Below are 18,518 nucleotides of genomic sequence, written 5' to 3' on the forward strand. Positions count from 1 at the left end.
CAAAGAACGACAAAAGGACATTCATGCTGCTGGGGCTGAGGCACAGACAAGTTCAACAGACTCAGTACTGGAGAAGCAAAATGGAAATAGCCAGACAGTGCCTGGGACACGCTATCCTGTCTGCTGTATTTCATTTGGTTAAAAACAGACAAAACAACACTGGAATTTTTCACCTAGACCAGGTTTCCCCATTGTCAGCTCTGCGTAACTTTAGCAAGTCAGCAGAAAGCTCCAGGCCAGATACAACCAGACAGCAATCCGAATATCAGTCTTCAAAGCACCATTGTGGCTACTGGAAGTTGGAACCTACTTGAATTTCCACTGAACATACAATGTATTTGATCTAGTGGGAAGGATTTAGCAAAGCACCCTGCATGAGATTTCTACCTCAGGTCTATGTTGTTCTAACAACTGTTGGCTATAAGGCACTCCTGAATTGGGACTAGGGAATTTTACTTTCCACAAGCATCATAAAAAAGAGTTGCAAATACTTGCAGGTAGGACTGAAGGGAAGCCAGCGAGGACAGAATCTGCTGTGATAAACTACATGACCCATGCACAGAAGGGTAGAGGGCTTCCCTCTCTTCTCTTGCTAGTGGCTTCTAACCCACCTCCCACACAAAGGAGTGAGCCCTGGGGAGTGCTGTGAACAAAGAAGAAACGAACTGTTCTTACCCACCTGAAACAGAGGGGGGAAGCGGGTCATTACTTTGTATTTATGGTATAAAGCAGCTTTGTTACAGCTTGATAATAAAAGGCTTTTAAAAGTTTAACTACTCCTGAACAATGCCTATGTCAGCTGATGCACACTCAGCTTTTCCTTTTTTCCTTTTGCCAGATGGGATTGGCAGCAGCTCACAACCTGATAAAAAGCAATGTCAATGAACCAAACTTAGAGCTTATGGAATGCCTTCACACCTGACGTTCTGGTTGGAAGACACGTCCCTCTGTCCGACTTCCAGCACTAAAAGGGACACATTTCTGGTTCTGCTTAGCCATGGCTCTCCGTGACTTGTCAGCCATTCGCACTTTACAGGACAGACACCAATAATAAAACAGATTAATGAGCCACACAGACCTGACATTTGTTTTCGGCCCTGGATTCTCAACCTGCTCTGGTACAAATTGCAAGGACTATAACCACATTGCTCCTCGTGTATTGCTAAACAGGAAAGAGAACCTGGCTAGGTTCCAGTGAGATATGGAGAGCTTGGAGCAGGTGGTGGGGACTAAGAAGTCTGAAAAACAGAGCCCTGTGTTAAGGGAAAAGGACATGCATGCCACCAACAAAAGAGGCATTTCATAAGAACCGACCAGTCCACCTTGCCAATAATCTTGCCAGGAACTATTATAATGTTAATGTACTGCCCAGAACCTTGGCAGCAGGGAACTGTCTGAGATGAAGTGTTCAGCATGATGACTAAGGCAGGAGGATTGACAGAAATAGCTGCTGCCCTCCCACTTCACTGTCGGTGTGATATCTGAGCATTAATAATCAGGCAGCTGATTCATATGAGGTAGCACATCATATTGAAGTCACTCATTTTCAAAATATAAGCCAGGTAGAGAATTTCCTTGCTTTAATCACATCTCTGTTTGGAGACAGAAAATCCAATTGGAACAATTAATTAATCTACACTATTAGCAGCTCCACTGGTGACTAATAGTTACCTGCATATTAGTCCCAGTATGGTGGGTCTAATAATAGAAACCTGGTAAACAGAAATGCAAATCGCATTAGCTACTAGAGGCTAGTCAATAAAAAAGCAGAGTCTGTGTTAATCTAAAAAACAGCTTTTCTGTGATGCTTGTCTGAAAAGATCATTCAAAGTAAATGTGAGAAAGAGTAAAGAAGAGAGAAAAATCAAGCAAATGAGAAAGGCATAGAAGCAGGGAGAGAGTAGAAAGGGTGAAAGACACGAGAGGGAAAGAGGCAGTCAACTTTGCAGATAGTTTGTCAAATCTCCAAGAGCCTCTGATTAGACTTGATGTGTGTGCACAGCAGTCTCTCCAGTAATAACAGAACAAGACAGTTACAAGAGATCCTGGTCCTAGAAATTTTGTAGTCTGTTTTCCAGAACGCAATTCCAAAAATCAAAACCCAGTGGGTGCAGAACTATTTCTTCCCCGCTTTTCAATATCTTCTCATGTGCAAACAGAATCTTTCGCCACACAGTTATGCAAATTAAAACAGTGCAATAAACACAAGCTATTAAATAGCAGCTCATAGCGCTAATGTTGTATGTCCTGCTCACATGACAACACCACTTTCCTTCCAAACCACTTCTAGCTTGGAAAAAGCAACTCTGCTCCCACAGATGTTGTTCAGACATTCAGGTCAGGGCTTTCCAAACTTTTCAAGTGAGACACTGTTGAACAGCTAGAAAGAGATGAACTGGCAACAAAAGTAGACTCTGCTCCCAGCTACCTGCTTGGTTTGTGCTTGTCAGGAGAGATAGAAGGTTACAAATTTCACAAAAAAGATGTAAAATGATGGCAGCTACCATGACATCTTTCCTTCATGTCCCCACGGATGCTGCATTTGCTCTCTTGCCATTCACAGAACCATAGAATCATTTGTTTGAAAAAGACCTTTGAGATCATTGAGTCAAACCATACCTGTCCGCTACTAGACCGTATCCCTGAGCACCTCATCTACCTATCTTTTAATCACCTCCAGGGACAGCAACTCAACCACGTCTTTGGGCAGAAAGTGTGTGGAGTGGTGTTGTGTTTGTAGTGTTCTGCTGTGCTCACACCAGGCCAGGTCACTGAGCAACTCAAGCTGAATGGCGGACTACTGCTTGCACAACAGAAGAGGCGAGAGGACTGGTAGAGCCCATGGGTCCAGAACAAAAACAGGTCACAGTGCAATGTAGGAAAAAATCGGAAACCAGGCTGATGAATTTTCATTCTCCTGATAAAGGTCTGCGAAGGTCTCATCTTCCGTGTGGATATGCTAACCATTAAGAAAACCGCCCACAGAGGATTTGTTTTTGTTTAAAATTCTGCTGCTGCATCAGCATAACATTTATTTGTGCACTGTGACTTGTTGCCCTAGGGGTCTGCTGCTTCCAAACTCAGCAGGCCACGTCCGATGCTCCTCATGTCATGCATAAACACAGTTTATAGTTTGTCTTACAGCACAAATGCCTTGCAAGAATCAAGCAAATTATGACAGAATGAGCAGAGAGAAATGCTTCCTTTCTGCACCATGTCACATTGGTAAGTTTCTTCCAATAAATGCTAACACAAACACATTACAAATCTAGAGGGCAATTTAGGTATAAAAGTTCCTTTCAGTAAATAAGTATTTTTAATGGCCTCTTTTTTCATAAAGGTGTTGTGATCCTCAGCTCACTGCCCTTGCAGCCTACAGCTGCAATGAAACCTTGCTGCTCTGAGTGTCTTTGTTGCCCCTTTGAACCTGAAAATCATGAAGTATACTTTACAGAAAGAATCTAATTGGGAGTTGTTCTCACATGAAAAGTATTGAAGCAACTGGGATTTCTCTGAGTCCTTTTCAAATGGCCCGTGTTGAAATTTGACTTGTAACCTTAACTTCATTAGGGAAAATTAGTGTTTATCACCCTTTGTGTAGCTGAAGTAACACACAGCAAACACTAGAGTCGAGGCAGTGGCAGTGTGCTCATGCCCCCTCTCAAAATTCACGTCCAAGGCAGCGACTTCCTCAAATGTTCAGAAATAGCAAGAGATTTCTGATTATACAGCAAGGGAGGCAAACTGTGCATAACCCTGAGGGAAACGAAAGTGAGAACAGAAACAGACAAACAACAATGAGACAACTGGCTTCCATATCCAGAAGGAGAAACAGCTGAAAGCACAGTCCTGTGAAACCCATTTTCTGCACAGGTGACTTGAATTTCATACTGCTCCAAAGAGACAAGCAAGATAATTTTTTTAAAATTCATCAGTGACCAGGACGGATTCAGAACAACGTAAGGACATAGAAGAGCCCAGAATTTGCAGGCAAATAAATTGTTTTATACTTGTGCAATCAATCGTTTAATGCTTCTTGCAAATGCAGACATTTTGATTACAAGAAAACATACTGGCAGTGAAAAATGAAGAGGTGACATGGACAAAGAATTTCACCATTTGACCATCACTTGCATCTTCACATTGTAGATACAGCACAGGGCCTACACATCCCTCTGTGTCTGACCAGAGTAAAATTTGTCATAAAGACATGAACAAGAATTTACAAGTGTAATTTCAATTTGGTTTTTTCCATTACTTGTATAAGAGTTGCCACTGAACATAACTGTTAGATAAGCATTTGTTGCCACTGCACTTCAAGCGCGATACCAAAAAACTCCATTGTCTTTAGCAAAGCAGCTGAAAAGCCCTGTGGGAACCTGGCTCTGCTGAAATAGTCTGATTATTTAAAATGAATGTTTGCTGAAGTTTGTGTTTTAGGCAGGTGCATCCTTGCTTGTGTTATACTCAATTGTTAGCTTTGAACCTTGTCATCCTGATCATGTTCTTTTGCTTTCTATCAGATATGCATTTTATAAGCTAATGCTCTACACAAATGACAGGAAACATCAATATCCTGCATCCTACATGGGAGCTGCAGTTCTCACCTGCACTGAAGTCGGAAAGACAGTGCAATAAATAATCTCAAAATAATGTAACAATGACTGCACGGGGCTATTTATACAAAATAAATCCTGTCACAAGTTGGGTTTTTCACCCCCTTCGTAACAGCAAGTCTGCATTTGTATGGAAAACTAAGTTTTTATCATTTTGCTCTGAGGAAGCTGTAAATGCCCGAATGCAGATCTTTCACTGAACGCTAGCACAGTTTTGGGTTACCCACAACCGGGAATCAACTCACTTCAGCTGGAGGTGAAACTACCTTCAGTTCTATCATTCCTAGAGCAGTCAGCAGTGCTGTGCACCCGACTGACTTCCACACTAGCGACAGCTGGATTTTAAAGCCGGATTAACTCATTCTTGTGTAAATTCAGACAACTAGTTCTCAAACATTGCTTACCTTCCTGGACAAAAGCCAGCTCATACATGTAGAATACTGGGCCTTACTCAGGTTCTTCAATTGTGAAATTTCCATTAGAATACTAGAAATCAGAAGCAACTCCTTCAACATAACTAACGTTCAGGCATGTAAAACAGAGCAAGACTGAGGCAACTCTACTACTTTTAAAAAGTACAATACTGTACCTCTTAGGCTGTAAATTGGCAATCTTGTGTTGACTCATTTCTCAATTACTGGCTGCTACATTAAGATTTTATAAAAACACATTTTAAATTATCTATGTCTGGTAAAGGACTAAAGAAGGTAAGAATCAGATAAGTGTATTACACTGAAACTCCTGCATAAGAGTCTTTCACCTATGAAGAACACTTTTCTCTAGATCCTCTTAAAACAATATAGAGCCACAAATGTGTGAAAGAGCAACTCTGCAAAAAGTAGTTCAAATCTACAGCCAAATTAATTCATCAGCAAACAGCTGAACAGGGACTCGCCTGGTAGGCAGAGGTGTTTAGTAAGAGGAAATAGCATCAGAAGTATCTTTTATTGCCCTAATTTCAGGCTTCCTGTGTATCAATTTGGCTTTAAAGCCTCAAAGCTTATTGGTACGTATTTTTTTTTTTTATCTATCCCCTGAAGAGGAACTAAACCATTAGCTAACCAAGATGATTTAAAGAAAAAAAAGTCATGTAAATTACGGAATATCAAACACATTCTCTGCAAACAGCTCAAGCTGTCTGAGCTGTAAGCTTGCATCATTGCCTACTGCTAAGCAGAAGGTTAATTAGACTCTACTTCAGAGTTTTTATAACGATGCTTCTTTTCCAGAGGTCACAGTCCCTGCATAATCTTGGGCTATGCTAGACAAGAAATGAGGTGAATTATTCATATTGATCACCCTATGCTCTACAATACTCATTTCACTGTTTTTGAAAGCAAATATGAAGATTTCTGTCTTCAGAACTATTGCTCCTGTATCCAGGGGGACAACGTCTGCCTTGCTTATATGCCCCAACTCCACACCCACATCCAGACTTCCTTCTGTTAAGAAGGTATTTTTTTCATTCCAGTGTTGCTATTTAAAATAATAATAATTTCACACACACAAAAGTATGGACGTCACAGCATGAATCATCTCTTGCCACAGAAGACTGCATGACCAGTTGCAAAAAAAGCAGACTCCATCTCAGGTGAAACTGCAAAATCTTTCAGGAAACAAATGCAACTTCAGTTTCAAAACTACAGGGGAGAGATCTTTTTATCTGAAACACATTTTCAGCAGGTGTTTTTTATAATCGCATGGATATATAAGAAATTAATTAATCTATACACATCACAAAAACTCCACTGCTATGGACAATTCAATAAACATTAACAAAACAATGATCATGACTACTTGAAACCCCTTACCCACTTCTTAGTTTGATGCTTGGTGAATGCCAATAAATATTAATGCAGTAGAGGGAAGCATTCAGAACATCAGCTGTTTAAAATTATGTAAGTATATGTATGAATAAAGTGCTTGAATAAACAAACTGGATTCTTCTTTATGTACTACATAAAAGAAACAGCCCTACTTACGTAAGCTATATGCCTGAGATATTTCAAAAAATCAAACTGGTTCGCAATCCTGCATATTAAGGCTCATGCAGTTATGGCCACACTTGGCTGATTTATCTTACATCTGGCTGACTATTGAGAGTTATACTGTCTATAACATCAAAATTAATAGAAAACAGTTGCAAAATACTGGCATTGCATAGCACTGGGATTTTCAGTGGTGCGCGAGAGGCAGACATTCCAATTGCTTTGATGAGGATACACCTCATCAAATTGCACCCACCTAAATGTTGAAGCCTATCCTAAGGTGGTGATACAGGTTTTCTCTACAACATAAAGCAATGGGCAGGCAGCTGCAGAGGACAAACCACTGCACTCTAGGAGTGATAAGTTTAAGAAGAAAGGTGGAATTGCCCTCTAGGAATGCCTTTCTCTTTCCATCAAGAAAGTGCCGGGGTGACAAGTTTAGAGTAGACCACCCTCCTCGCCCGTACCAGTTTCACAGCATTTGCAACTACAAAGTTCCAGGGCAATGAGTGTTACTGAATCATTTCTAAAAGTGAACCAATGACTATGTCTCTCAGCATGGATGCTATGAACATCGGGGCATTGCAAGTTGACACATGCAAAATTAATGTACACAGACATTCACAGCACGGTAGTGTTCCGGGACTCATCACAAGTGAATTGATCTAGCAGCACTTCCCAGAAAAAGCAATTTACCATGATAGCTCCAAAAAAATCCTGGACTATATCTGTGTTTCCAGTGTGCTGAGGTTTACACTGGACTTCGGCAATAATGAAAAAAAAGGTCAGACCAAATTCATTCATGCATTTACTAATGCAGGAAGGTGAAACGAAAGGGAAGTGAGAGTGAAATATGTTGCAGGGTTTCGGAGTCCAAAGAGAGATCCCTTTCTTAAGAAGGGTTTGTTATAATTTGAATTACAAAAAAACTTTTTGAGATGTGAAAGTGCCCCGGTGCTGCAGAGGGGTCCATTGTCTTTTCTCTACCATTGCCCTGACCTCTGCTACCCTCTCCTCCCCTGGTCACTAATATTTGCATCCTCAGGCAGGTCAGAAGCTCCCAATTTATTCCAGGGCCAAACAAAAGCTACATTTTTCACCTTTGAAATCCTCCAGGGCTCATTTCTACCGATTTCTTCACATGTCCCATTCTTTGTCTCTATTGTCTCTGTCTCTTCATGTTCTTTTTCCTCTTCAACACTACCCCTGAATCATTTTGAATATTCTCATTACTGTAGATTAAAAAAAAAAAAACAACCAATTGATTAAACACATCCCCTTTCCCTTTGCAGATCCACAGCTCAAACATGTCCTTCTGAACATCTATCCCTGTATAACTCCAGCCCATTTTTAATATCAACAGAAGTTTGTTTGGATTTCCATAGGAGCTTAAGAAAGTTCCGTGCCTAATTCTCTCAAGCTTTTGGAATATTCTCCCTTTTATTGGCCTCTTGATGTCTTTCTCCCTGTCCTACAATCACAAGATCATTCTGATCATCTTTATTGCGCTTTGGAACTCTACATAATGCTTTCAGTCCATAACAGAGAGAAGCCTGCAAACTGCAACAAGCTCTAAATTAGTGACGTCTCCAACTACTAAGACCCTGTCAGTACAAGGGAAGGTTTAATCAGGTTTCAGGTTCTACACAGCTACTCCTTTTAAAGGGAGAGGTAGAAGCATAGAGTAACTAGGAACATCAAGTGCCCCCCAAAAATTGTAAAGTCCAGATGTTGAATGTAACTGTATTAAAAACTGGAATTTCTTCAATTAATATTTCAAGATTCCAATCTAAGCTGAAGAACTTTGATATGAGAAAAGTTCTCTCTATTCATTCTCTTTCCAGTGATGGTGTCTTAACGCATTAAACACTAACTAGACAAGACCAAGAAAAACTTTAAAATGAAATCTAGGATCACTGAAATCCATGGATTTTTTTTTTTCCATTAGTTGCAACGTAGGCTAGGTCTTCACCAGTGACAACCCCTCAGCAGGTAAACAAAGGATCATAAGAAACATAAAAGCTTAAAAAAATGTTGAATCTTGTCTTGTATACTTGGTTTCTGAACATATGTAATGAGCTGATCACTTCAGAGCCACAAAAGTTAACAATTTTAGTTCAGGTGAAGGGTCAGGCAAACAGAACTGCCAAAACTTGCAGGGGCATAAATCCACATAAACTTCATTTATTTGCACATCCATAGACCTATCTGACAACCTGGCCCTTAGGCTTCCAACTGAGTTTGTGATGATACGGTGTAATATCAATTTTCAACCTCAGATGGGATCTCTGAGCTAACTGAAGCAGACCAGTTCATCTTACTGTCATCAGGTTCCCTGATACTTGTTCTAAATTACCTGATGAATCTACACTGGGCCCAGGTGCCATGATCTCATGTGACCCACAAACTTGATCTACATTGCAAATGTAACAAAACCCCAGTTTCCCATTTCACTGGGAACATTTTGTCTATACCCAGCAGGTATGTACTCTTTCTCATAAGCCAGTTTACATTCTGACTTCAGACCTAAATGTTGAGATTGCTTCTACGGGTATCTTCTCAAGGACACGTCTATCTGACCTCAATTCATTCAGTGGCTAACAAGCTGAACAAACAGTAATCTATGTGTTGACTTATACATTTTGGTTTTCTATCAGGTTGTGTACCAAACCAAACTCTCAAATGCACAGATTAAGTATAAATATTTGGGTTTGATTCCCATATTTAAACCCAAAAATTCAAGCTGACTGATAAAACTGACTCCTCAACTGATAAAATGCAGAGCTACAAAAGAACCAAAAATGTCAAAACTAGACATTTCACCTTAGAGAGGTCCTCAGAAGTATTTGCATCAGATCCATTTATGCACTCACAGGTTTCCTATTAATGATTCTTCATAGCGGAGGTAAAACGAGAAGCACTGAAATCTGTAGGTGGCTCATCCAGAACACCAGTATTAGCATTGGCAGCAGCTACTAGAAATAGCAGTGAAACTGCCCTTGTGTACTGGTCACCAGATTTCAGGCAGCAGGTAGTAATAACTGCATTTGAGAATCTCCATGCAGGTACAGTAGACCTGTGACTGCACCTGTGTCAAGGGAATCAAATTCCAAAGTTATTTCTAATTTAGGAGCCCATCTTGTTATCCACCTGTGCAGCGACTGCAGTCAGGTCCCCTCAGGCTCTTTACAAGCAGCAGTGTCGATATGGTCTCCCTGGCTGGAGCTGTAAAATCTTATGGAACTTTCCCTCTTTCATAACCAGCAACTGGGGCTCTGGTGCAGCACAGAAGCATTAGCATTCTTGGCCTTCGGAGCTTGAAATTTCCTGCTGGGAGAAATCTGCTTAAGTGCCTGTGGTGTGACAATAGGGAATGCAGCTTTCCGTGGAGGCAGTACTAACTCCACAAAAGGCCATGACGTTCTGGGATTCTCACCACTGGAGCCCTAAGGAGAGCGGCTGTTTCTCTGCAGCCTGTGAAAGGTTTCCAAGAACCTCAAATGCATGGAAAAATATGTGATTTGGTGAAAAGAGTAGAATACCAGCAGCGGAAGGGGGAGGAGGGAGGAGAAAAAAAACAAAACCAAAAAAACCAGGGAACTCCCGACTGCCTCAAGTCTTTTCTGTTAAAGGCAGGATGGTCTGATGCTGACGGAATCAACTCACTCCCCCTCCTCCCCAGGCACACCAGATAACGCGTGCTTCATGCAATTCAGGCTGCTTTCTAGAAGAGAACAGCACATCAAACTCTCCCTGCTATGAATCCTCCCACCTCATAAAACCAGAAGTTAGGGTATATTTATTTGTGAGCTATAGGATTAACCTTCTACAGGTAAATGGAAAGGAAAAAAAATCAAATCTCAAGGGCGCTGGTCTGAATTTTTGCCTTCCCTATGTAAAGGCCACAAAGTGATATGACACATCACCCCCCTGACATCAATGAAAGCAAAGTTCCAACTCCAATTTATTTACTTTATAGAAACCTCCGGTTAGGCCACACCTTACATCTTCTAAGAAAAGAAAGTATCTGTTTACAGAGATATCAATGTCTACATTTTGACTGAATAGTAAATATTCATCTGTATTACAATTTTGCAGTTCACTAAAGAACAATACTGTAAATAAGGATGAAAAGTCCCTGGTTTCTGATCAGACATGCAAAAACTACCCAGCACTTCATGTACTCCGGCTTTTTCACTCAATTCTCATTTAAAAACAAACACAGCAAAACAGGGAGCTTTCTCTGGTTTCAGCTACTCCATGATTTCACTCCAGGAGAAGTATTTCCAGGCAACATGGCAGGAAATACTTCAACATTTGACTAAATCTAACTGGTCAAAAAGCTATGAATTGAGAGTTGGGATTTTTTTCTTTTAAGAAACACAATGCATTTATACTTCCTACCATAGAAAGGAAAGGAACACAGCTTCAGAGCTGCCACTTTGCATAGGCTTTACCCTCAGTCAGTACTAACATGCAATCTTGATTATGCTCGCATGCAGAGAAAGTTGGGTTGAGCACACAGCTGCACTTTGCAAAATCTGCCTTGATATATTTACAACTATTTTCACACAAAAAGAGGAAAAAAAATAGCATTTTTTTCACATGCTGGTTTAAAAGAGGAATTAGAAAAATTAACCTCAGAAGCACATCTCCCATCACTAGCCTTGAGCAGAAACAAACAGTTTACCTGATGAAAGCTGCTTGCTGAAAGTACAGTAGCTGATCCAAGTTGGGTTTCCTGAGACCAGTCTAACAATGCCTGCACACTTTTATAGCACTCACAGTTTGACTGCAGCTGTTTAGGGTGATGGCACACAGCATTTCCCAGCCATCTTTCCTATACTAGAATAACATAGTAAGCAGAGACTGAACTGGACAAACGGGCAGGAGAAAATCCTCAATTAATTACAAAATATGGTGCCAAATTTTTACCCAATCCAGAAATCTCCCTGAAGGCAGACAATGTAATTTATGGGCCTTGCTTTTCTTTTCTTCTCTTTCCCAAGTAGCACCGCACCCCTAACTTCTACAGAGAGGCACAAGCCCACTGCAGAGTGGGCTCTGCCCACAGAGCACCTCAGAAACACCCTCGGAGGCCTTACTCCTGTCAGAGTTCCTGCCTGGTTTTACAAACTTAAGATATTTGGGCTACTCAGAAAAAGCACCAGTTTGGGGTGCCTGCCTAGCCACACCTAAATTCTTCACTGCATCCCATACTCAACAGTAACCCGCCCCATTCCTTCTCGGACAAGTGGAAAATTATGCCATTCTGCCAGGTCAAACAGACAGACAGGAGCACAAGCCGAATATATCGCCTGTTCTACTGACCCAAGCCAGCCAAAGAGCTGGGTTTCATAGTTCCCCTTAACGTACATTTATTTTGTTATGACAGACTAAAGAAAAGCTCCCTCTCACTGTGGCATTTCTTCTCTGCACACATGTTCTTGCAGAACACAATCATATCACACACAGGCTCAAACCCCAGCTTCCTCTGAATCAGAGCAAAGAATTAGGCCATTATATTTTAAACATAAAGGGGAAGTTGAGAGAGAGTGAAGCTTGCTAGCAGACTCTGAACTGAGTGGCTCCAGCAAGCAGACTGCCCTTGCCTGCATTCCCATGGCCTCTGACTTGTGAAGGTTTAGCAAGGCCATCCTAGCAGTGCCTGGATGTGCAGGGTGGACGGGGCTTTCCTAACTATAGGCTGTACTAAAAGGTCCTCTTCACTCCAAGCTGTTTGGAACTAATAGGTCAATGGTTTAGGAGGGTGGTGTTGAAAATGAGCAGTTGTGTTTCTAACTAATTGGTATTCTAGAGCAAAGCTTAAAATGTAGCTTTGCTATACATTTGTTCTTTCCTTACAGAGGTGTAAATAGATGGAAAATCTTAAAATGAATTACCAAAATTTTCATTTCACTAGAAGCGCTTTTGTAATCAAAACAGTTTGTTCAAAGTATTCTGATGTTTTTAACAGATGAAATTTGAGTTCTCTCCATCTGAAAACTGAGTTACACTGCTGAGACATGAAGCACGTCCCTTCAACTTATAATCTGTAAACTGCCTTTTTCTCAGTAATGCCACAGGTTTCTTCCTCACATTGCAAAAAGAACGATTAAAGCAGTTAGGGCCTTATCGTCAGGACAGTCCTCTGAAAATCAGAGCAACACTTTTTAATGCAGGTACTTCATATCTGCAGACCTTGAGCTAGGACCAAATATGGTTTTGCCCACCATCTTTATCCAGCTGTAGGAATTGTCCCTGCTAAGAAGAGGACATCCACCACACCACGTACAAGCTGGTGCACCAACTGGTGCATTTAGCAGTCCATTCATTCAGGCTGCCATTTTCTCTTCTCAAATATTTCTCCTCAGCTGCCTTTTCATTAGAGGCTGAATAGTAGCACTTACTGTCCAGCCAAGAAATTCACATAAGGAGTTCCCTTTGGAGCCGATACTCCTGCCATTCATCCTATCTGTCAGCGCAGCAGCTCCTCATCCAAGCCCATCGTCAGCCACCTCAGATACTGCTGGCGCTACTTCCCCCAGTGACCCATCTCTACCAGTGCAAAGAACAAACCTCTAAATATGCTGCCAAAGCCCAGGCCCATGCTGGGCCAAAGCAAATAGCTTATTTAACACTTCATCCACCACGTTTACACATTGGATTGAATTTAGCCTTTGCAAGAGTCTTAACCGCATCTGTGAACTCAGCTGATTGCCAGTTACTGAGTGCTCACACATAGCAGGGCTTTTATTTGTAATAAAATATTTAGAGTGGAAAAACACCCCAGAATTTAATAAAAGCAACAGTCTCAGATTGCCAATGACTTGTGGTGCATCTATTCAGATGCTCGGAATTCCCTACATAAATAAGGCTGGACTTTCAAGTTCTGCCAATTAAATAAATGTCCGTTTTAACTCAGTTTTGTATTAAAACAGTAACCAATTTTACTTATACAAAATAAAGTGTGAGGTCCTGGATTGTAAATAGGCTCCATTTCTGGATGTATTTTCACACAGTTACTTTGCCTAAATAGCTGACTGTTCAGAGAAAATACACATCCAATTTGCATTCCTAAGCACAAATGCATAAGCCAACTTAAAGGCAAAACGCACATACAAAATTGCATTTACATGTGGGCTTTAAAGTGTTGGTCATTCCCACAGAAAACACAACAGATATGAAAGCTTTTTAGGAATAACCATTTATAAAAATTACCCTGAAAGCTTATAGAGGGAACATCTTTTCTAGAGAGTTTGTTTCGGTCTTCTTGTATAGTGAAGATTCCAAGAAAAGAATTCTGAATGCTCCATCAACTATCACCTCAATATGGGACCCTTCATCAAAGCTGGTTTTGGTTTTATGTATTGTACCATGTACCAAGCTGAAGAACTGTGTTTAAACGAACTATAGATGGCAGATAAAGCAGACACAGGAGTAAAAGTGGGACTGCAGCTCTTCCTTCTCTGCTAACAGCCCAAGCAGAGCTGCCTGCTCTCCATGTTCTGAGGAACCGCTCTCCTCTGACCTGGAAAGAGACTGTCATCCTGTTTCAGTCTATTGACACTGAAAGCCGTCCCGTGGTTTTCTCCAGCCTAGGTATAAAGAAGCAATACAACGTGGAAATAAGCATGTGATTCCACAGGCAATTACACCAACAAAAGCCCCCTCTGCACCCAGTCCCTGGCTGCACATTCCTATCCTCTGCCTTGTACCAACATTGCTGCTTAGGCAATTAGGCAATTGCAGTCTGATTGCAGCCGACTGAGGTAACTCAAACAGCAAAGTCTAACCCCTCAAAAACTGTCACCCTTACAGCCGCCTTAGCTTCCCTAACTGCCTCACCCGCCCATTCACCTGAGCATTACTTCTAATATACATAAGCAAGTTAGACACAAATTAGAGCCGTTTAGGCTACAGCACCCACAGTTCTCTTTGTGCTTTCTAAAAATTTAGCCTTACATCTCCCACTAGGACATACTGAGCTACTGAAATTAAACTGGGGACACAGTAAGGATGGGGCTGCAATGCTTCGTCTAAACTAGAGTTCAGATTTACATCCTGTCTTTGAGGCCCGCGACAGCCCAGCAGAGCAGGACAGTTGACCATTCTGCATGCAACAAGGCCAAAGCAAAGGGAGAATACACTGCACTAATCTACTATTGTGTACCTTTTTGGACTATTAAAGTAAATAACAGAGGCTTAGGGCTTCGCTTCAACATCCTGTGGCTAACACCCTGCTGGTGTGTGCATGAGAAGTGTTAACTGAGTGGCACGTATGTGTGAGTAGGAAGAATAGCCTCATGTTCAGGGACGGGGAAGGGCATAGGGTTTTTCCTCAAAAATTTTCAAAAGCAAAGTTGTGAGCCTTCAGTGTCAGGCCTTCTTCATCCAGCTACTCCAGTACAGAGACCTGCTTTCACTTCAATACTGTGGCTTTTTTCCTGTTAAACTAAAACAAGCGACGAAGCTATCTGCCTCTCAGCAACCTAAGGACTTTCCCTATACTTAATAAACTTCCCTGTTTTGTTTTATACAGTGTCACCTGTTTCGTTTTCCCTGTTGCTTTCTTCCAAAGAGTACACTGGGCTTCTCAACTTCAGGATGTATCTCACTTTGTACATGTTAATCTGACCACAAAGTACGGGGCAAAGAGCCAGTAACTCCTGATGCATGCTTCCAGCTTTCTACATTTAATGCACAAGAAAGGCTTGGAGACGTAACTCTGTCTTGCCTGCACTGAGGGATTGCTTTTAGTCACGACCATCAGCAGCCAGACCCAAGTCATCTTTCTTGCTCTTAGCCTGCTGTGTACAGGACAGACTGCTGTAAGCCTCAGCTGGCACTGGAGCAGCTTCCTCTGGTTTTGTAAGGGAAGCCAGTACAGACAGGAACTTTCACTACTCTGGAAAGGTTTGCACTGGTGCAGCTTCATGTCTGCTCAGCAACAGCTGTAAGCCAGGCAAAGTTATGGCCTTGGTGTGGCCAAAGGCATAACAATTTCTGCTTGGTGTCTCCAGAGGAAAGCTCAGTCAGATAGGAAGCAGAAGAGGAGCAAAAGAAGAAATAACCGAAAAAATCTTCAGGGCACTTAACCTTGAAAAACCAATACACTCCCAACACCAACATTCCTAATACCAAAAACCCAGCCATGCCAAAATCAGTAGTTTGCTCTTGCTTCAGCCACCCACTGAAGACAGAAAGCAGGCAATACAAAACACCAGCGTAAAACATCGAGAAACCACACCAGGAAGTACTATAATAAGCACAGGGTGTCACAAGAAGTCTTTGTATCGATTTTACTTATTCTTTAATTCCCTCCAAAAAATCTAAGACCTCCTCAAAGGCAATGCACGAGCCTGCATGCTCTACTGGAAAAGCCTCACAACCTCACCATTAAACCTTGGTGCCTGTGTATGATTTGATTCTGATCCCTGCCATCTCTTCACCCCTGTTCTGATGAAGGGTTTGCTGCTCTCCGAACTGCTGTGTCTGAATGCCAGCAGCATAAAGACATTAGTCTGAAAGGCCATTTTGGCATGCAAAAGCGTCACCAAAATACACACAATTTGTTAGTTTGAAAAGCTGCACTGGTCAGACGGAAGGACACATTAAGGGCAGTTATCAGTACAGATGCACAGAATGAGAAACCACAGACAAGGTGGATCACTCTGTACTCACCGTCTGTATTGACTCTCACTTAATTGGTTGCTCTTCCCTCCTTGACACCAAGTAATAAAGGATCAATGTGTTTCAAATGCACATGCTGATTGAACTGGCATAATTCTATGGAATTAAGAGGTATTGACCTCAGCCTTAAAGGTGACAACTCCTTTCCCACTGATGGGATTTGTCTCATTACCATAGTGCTATTTTACATAGCTTTCATCATACCGCTCCTGATGCCTTGTCAATTACTGAACCTAGAGGCAGGCTGGTACCTCATCTTTCTCACCCCTTGCCCTGGAGCTGCCAGCAATGCTTCTAATTACAGAAGAACTGTCACAAACCAAACTTTATCTTTAGGGCAGAACTCTTAAAGGAATTAAGCATGTATACAGGGATACAGAAATCTTCTGAGATGTAACCCATGGCCCTGGATCCAAGGTCTTCCAGTGCATTATAGGGCTGCTGGCACTTTACACAGGACGCTGGAAGCTAATGGCAATGACTGTTCAGAATCTAGACAACTAATTACAGTCCCATACTTACGAAACCTTGCCATTACCCTAACATTCTCTTCAAAATCCTCTGTTTTAATTACATAGCATTATAATTGTATTACTATCACAAATAATATTAAACCTTATTCCCCAAATGAAGTAGAGCAATTTCTAGGACAAAATCAAAATTCCTTTTGTCCATCATAGAAAATAAAAATGTCAGCATCTTCTAAGTATTTTATTTAATAATCATTTTGATTTAATTCAAAGAATTAATATTTGAGATCTGAACGCCAAAGCCACAAAATAACCACAAGGTTACTACTACAGGAAAATCCGTTTTAACTGCTCCTCAGTTTTGTTATGTTCCTTACAAAAGCTTAAGAAACCACTATCAATTTGCAAGGAAGGAATGGTGTGGTTCAAGCAACCTCTATGCAAAAATGAGAATATTTCAAACCCATCTGTAAAACAAAGAACACTGATCATAACAAAATAAGCAGAAAGTAAGTCTTTTTAGGTAATTATGAGAGGAACTTTGATAAGAAACTGGATAACAAAGTAAAAATAATGATAGTACAGCTAAGCATGGACAAAGACATGTTAGAAATACTGAAGCCCACTGTTCTCATCAAAATAGCTGTCTGTTACCTATGTATCTGTTCCATGTTGAAATCACAGTTATCCAAAAGGTCCTGTTAAGAGGTACAGCCCAAGTGGCAATTTCCTTCCCAGAATTCAAACTTCTTTCCTTCAGCCTTTTCCAGAAACAACAGAAGGAACAATAGACAATATCGGGGAAGGATAAAGACAGGCCAGTAAAGAAGGGAGGAAGGTGAACAGGTGGCCACCTTTTCCTTATGAAGTTTCCCATATTGCCGTGGGATAAGATGGCAGCGGAGTGCAAATCAGTCTGTGTCTCAGTGAAGCGACTGCAGAGAACCCTTGCTTAAATTTTAGAATGTGCCAAAAGGTTGTCCTTGCTTTTGGGTTTACATGATGGGATAAGATGTTTTGTTCTAGATTAGTGGCTGGAAGGAAGTAAACTTATTACTTCTGTATCAGAAAATAGCTGCCCTCCTGATGGGACAGTCTCTTCCCAGGCCTCATGAGGACTAGAAACACAACCCACACTGGTTCCGTGTGGTCAGTTCATGGAGATCTCTTTACGGACAGCAGACACATTTGACTGTTGTGTGCCTTTTGGTACACTCTACTCCAAGATATACTGTTGGGTTTAAGATCTAGCAGGAACTCTTTGCCTTGGTACCTCTGCATTCTCTGCATTTAGATGTCCAAATTTCATGCTAAGCACTCACTATCTACCTCTTTCTCAGAAAGACACGTAACATCGGAGCTCCTAGTCAATAAGACACCATGGCCTGCATGTAAGACCACCAATGCAGCTCACAAAAGGTTTAAAAGGATTCAGATTTTATAGAAATCAAAATATCTATGTCTTATACCAAGGCTTATAGTATTTTTTAATCAAGAAGTATACAAACACGTATACATCTTCACTTCCTCTAGCCCCCTCTACACCTTCCCTCTCTTCAGCTGTCCAACACTTTCATACGGGTAAAGAATTTCACAGGAAGCGTTGAGAGATTTTTTTTTTCCTCTTTGCTTCTCTCCTGAGAGTCCAGCTTATTCTTACCCTTTGTGTTTCTTGTGTATTGTTTCTACAGACTTCAGCTTCTTAAATCAACATGACTAGCTCAACAGAAGGGAATTACTTCACCCCCTGC

General features: G+C 41.3%; 1 protein-coding gene across 4 annotated transcripts in view; it reads right to left on the reverse strand.

Annotated features, from left to right (window-relative positions):
- Window positions 1–18,518, reverse strand: part of PREX1 (phosphatidylinositol-3,4,5-trisphosphate dependent Rac exchange factor 1) — a 152,765-nt gene that overhangs the window by 92,153 nt on the left and 42,094 nt on the right. The window lies entirely within an intron of this gene.

The sequence above is a fragment of the Phaenicophaeus curvirostris genome, chromosome 18 (assembly GCF_032191515.1).
Source record: "Phaenicophaeus curvirostris isolate KB17595 chromosome 18, BPBGC_Pcur_1.0, whole genome shotgun sequence".
Taxonomy (NCBI): Eukaryota; Metazoa; Chordata; class Aves; order Cuculiformes; family Cuculidae; genus Phaenicophaeus; species Phaenicophaeus curvirostris.